This window comes from Triticum urartu, chromosome 2 (assembly GCF_003073215.2).
Source record: "Triticum urartu cultivar G1812 chromosome 2, Tu2.1, whole genome shotgun sequence".
NCBI classification, from domain to species: Eukaryota; Viridiplantae; Streptophyta; class Magnoliopsida; order Poales; family Poaceae; genus Triticum; species Triticum urartu.
Window position 1 is genome coordinate 294,058,564 of NC_053023.1, and position 4,727 is coordinate 294,063,290.

Genomic DNA, 4,727 nt, shown 5'->3' on the forward strand with positions numbered 1-4,727 from the left:
CGGCGGATTTAGCCTAAGAAAACGGGCTAAGTGATCAACAGGTGGTGGTGGTGGGTTGTTGTTGTTGTTCCCTTGATTCTGATTCTGGACTAGCAACTGCATCAATGTGTTCTGCTGCTGGATCAACTGGGTGAGCTCCGGTGGAAAGGCAAATCCGGGGTCACGTCTCGGAGGCATCTGCGGGTTTAGAAAAGATGAGATGTAAGAATAGAGGGGGTCTAAAGAGAAAACACTACCCATATGCACATGAGGCAAAATCAAACAATTCACTTCATTCAATCAAACAAGGGCATACAATCGATCTATCTATCGCAAAAGTGCTCGGACTACTATATTTACATGGTGGACTACTACTACTGATGAGGTGGTCTACTAGAAATATTCTTCTGTTGCAGACTCCATGATATCTGCTCCAGCTTCATCAACATAGTCATCATCGCTACTATCTGGTTCCGAATCGGTGCCGTCGATGATGATGTAGTCTTCCGGGCTAATCTCCTTGGGTTCTTCGTCTTCATCTACTGGCGTAGGGCCTCCCATAAATATTCCAATCTTCTTGATCAGGTCGTCATTCTTCTCCACCAATACTTCAATTTTTTCTTCATAATCTTCACGTGTAGCCTTGAGTTCTTCCTCCAGTTCCTTGATTCTAGTCTTAGCCTTCTTTAGATCTATCATGTCGGCGCACATCTGGTTCTCCTGTCGTCGAATGTGCTGGTTTAGCTCCTGGATAAAGGCTGCGATTGATCTATCTTTCCTGGTGCTGATCATCTCCCAGTGTTCATCTCGGCGCCCACAAATCTGGTAGATAGTATCCTTGAGATCCTTGCGGTAGACTTCTCCAATGCGTCCCATGGCGATGTGAGCTGCCATGCTCTGTCCTAGACTCCAAGTTGGTGTGTCAAAAGAAAACTCTATGGGTTCAGTGACTGGCATGAACGTCCTTCCTGGAACTTGAACTTGAATCATCCAGCGCTCCTCTTCAGGTAAAGTGGCGTTGTAGGTTCCGGTGAAGCTTGGTACTCCTATGTTCAGGTATCTAGTGACTTCCTTCAAGTGACGTCCAAAGGGTGTATCTTCATCCGGTTGCGTGAACTTGTTCCTTGCATCCGCCATCCTAAAGAGTAGAAAAGATGAGAGGTCAGAAGAGAAGAGAGTGAATAGTGATCTAGGTCTTTTAGCTTAGTGGTCGTGTCCTACAGTCAGCGTGTGCTTTGATACCATCTCTGTAGCGACCAGACCTCAAACAGTCTGATCTCGGTGCTCCGGTGTCATCCTTGGATCAGTAATGCTGACACCACATAGTACTCGGAGGCTTTATAGCAGAGTAGCAATCACACACTTATTACATCGAGTGTCTCAAAAGAGAACTTATTACAATAAATATGGCTTAAGGCCATCTAATAACGATAACGGCGGAAGGCTTGGAAGATAAGTGAGTCCATCAACTCCAACGGCATCACTGAGTATAGAACCACGACCTAAAACTCCTTAATCATCGTCTGAAAAGTCTGCAACATTAACGTTGCAGCCCGAAATGGGTCAGCACATGGAATATGCTGGCAAGGTAACACACAGAGAGTAATGGAATGAAACAGCTATACTATATGCATATTTGGATGGTGGAAAGCTCTATGTTTATAGTTTTGCATAAAGCCAATTTTTCCCTACTTCAAAGGAATAAAATTTATTTAACTATCATGGTAGTTGTTAAACATTGAGAATGGTTGACAGCATTCTCAATCCCAATTACTCATCATCATTAAACATAACCCAACAAAGTTAATTTAGAGTAACATGTTGAGATTCACATGATAATCCAAGTACTAGATACTCAAGATGTCCATAACCGGGGACACGGCTAACCATGATTAGTTTATTACACTCTGCAGAGGTTTGCACACTTTTCCCCACAAGACTCGATCGCCTCCGTTTGGTTTCTCGCACTACATGGTGTTTGAGAAGACAGATGACCGAGACATAGTCTTTCAGAAGCGCTAGCACCTTACGATCGGGTAGACCGTACCACCTATATCCCCTACATCTGCTAGTCTACCACTGTAAGAGTTTGCACAACTTAGTCAACTATGCTAGAGCCCATAATAGCTTGTGGCTGCACACGGAAGTTTCTAGTATGAATAGTCTCATGATCCCTTTGAGCCTGGGTGGCGGTCCAAAATAAAACAGGCAAGTCCTGGAATACCCAGGTGCCTCAATCCACCCAGATGTGTGTTTAAGTTGCCACCTTAGATAAACCATTAATTAACAAAACTCACATCTGTCACGGATATCACTCACCCAATCGACGTCTACTAGCATAGCATGGCATAATAAGCAAACGTAGAATTAACTCCCAAAGGTTTGATAATAAACAGGTTATAGGTTCTACCTCAACTACTTCCCATCCCACAATTTAATTAGATCCTAACCATGCAATGTGTGAGGATTGATCTAATGCAATAAAACTGGGTAGTAGGAAAGGTATGATCAAAGTGTTACTTGCCTTGCTGATGATCCGCGAAACCTAGAGATTCGAAGTAACAGGCGGCGCACTCCGGGTATTCTATCGCAGATAAACAAACAAGCATACAATAAGTACTCATCTAATGCACAGGTAAAACTCAAATAAGAGATCTAACCAGAAGGTTCACCTTAAGAACTCCGGTTGGCAAAAAGAATCAAATCGAACAAAGCAACGAAAGTCAAACGGCGAAAGAAAACAACTTCATTCTACAAATCTGGATCTAGGGCAAATTTTACAGTAGCAAAAACTTGTTTAAGTTGGTTAAACGGATAGAGGGTTTCGAGATGAAACTCTAGGCGCTTGAATCGCCTGATTCCGATAAACGAGCGAAAAGTTATACTAAAAAGAAAATCGGATCAGGAATCGCGATCAGAAAAATCGCGGATTTAATCCGAGAAAAAGAAAAAAAACGACAAACGCTCGCTAGAACGAACGAACGGACGAACGCTTGCTATTTAAATAAACCGGAAAAACCGATCTATTTAAAAAAACTGAATCTAAAAAAACCGATCTAAGATTTTTTTTTTTAAAAAAACGATGGCACGGAAGTCGAGGCGGCGGCGAACCTCGGCGGCGGCGTGGGGCGGCGGCGGCGTGGGGCGGCGGCGCCGGCGGGGCGGCGCGGGTGGCGGCGCGGGCAGCGGCTCTGGCTAGGGTTTTCTCCCGAGGGGGGCTGGGCCGGCTTATATTGCCTAGTCGGGCGAGAGTCCTAGTCGGACACGGCCCGTTAGGTCGGTTCGTTTTTTTAAATAATTACGCTCGGAAGAAAAATAAAAAGAAATACTAAACGGACTCCAAAAATTCCGAAATAAATTTTCACGGGCTTCTAAAATCAAGCCGCACAAGGTGAACATTTATTTGGGACCTAAATGCAATTTTGAAAAACGCATTTTTTCCCAAATTCAAATAAAATACCGAAAAACTCCGAAATAAAATATTATTTGATTTTATTATTAAATCCTCAATATTTCTTTATTTTGGGAAGTCATTTTATTCCCTCTCTCATATTTTTGTAATAGAAATAATTGATGATAAAATAAATAAAATCAAATGATCCTATTCTCAAAATTTGAGAGAACTCAAATATGAAAATAACGAAATCCCCAACTCTCTCTGTGGGTCCTTGAGTTGCGTAGAATTTCTAGGATCAACCAAAATGCAAAATAAAATATGATATGCAATGATGATCTAATGTATAACATTCCAAATTGAAAATTTGGGATGTTACTCCACCGGCTGCACCTAATGCACCTCTACAACAACAACAACAACAACAACAACAACAAAAACAACAAAAACAACGACGACGACGACTACCTCCACGTCGTGAAATAGCCCTCCGCCGAGCGAACCGTGTCCCTCTTGCGCCTGGTCAAACTGTTGGTGCTGCTGTTGATTCTTCTGTGGCTCCTGCTATTGATGCGGCGGAGGATGATTATGTGGGAGATTCGAGGATGAGTTTGATCAAAATCGAAACTACGTGCAACCACCAGCACCACAACCACCAGGTCATCCACATGCAAATAATGGCAATGGTAGGGCTCCCCCTCAGGTATGAGATCATGACCATCTCCCTAAACTGAAATTGAATATTCCACCATTTGAGGGTAGATATGTTCCTGATATATATCTTACTTGGGAGTTAGAAACTGAACAACGATTTACATGTTTACAATATCCTGAGGAGAGACGTGTTCCTGCTGTTGTTTGTGCTTTCACTAGCTTTGCATGTGTTTGGTGGTCTGAACATCGTAGATTATATCCTATTCCAGCTACTTGGGCTGCTTTGAAAACTACTATGCATACTCGTTGGGTTCCACCATATTATCAACGTGAATTACTTCAAAAATTGCATCATTTAAGACAAGGAATTCTTTTGTAGAAGAATATTATTAGGAATTACAAAACTGGCATGATTAGATGTGGTATTGTTGAGGAGAATGAAGCTATGCTTGCATGTTTTATGGGTGGATTAAATAGAGAGATTCAGACCATTCTAGAGTATAAAGAGTATACTAATATCACTCGTTTATTCCATCTTGCTTGTAAAGCTGAACTTGAAGTGCAGGATCCACAGGCATTGGCGCGAACTAACTTTTCTGCAGGTCGATCTTCATCATGGACACCACGTGCATCCTCTACTTCCACTGGACCAGCACCTCCATCAGGTGCCACCTCCAGCTGTGATACTAGAAAGCAAGCA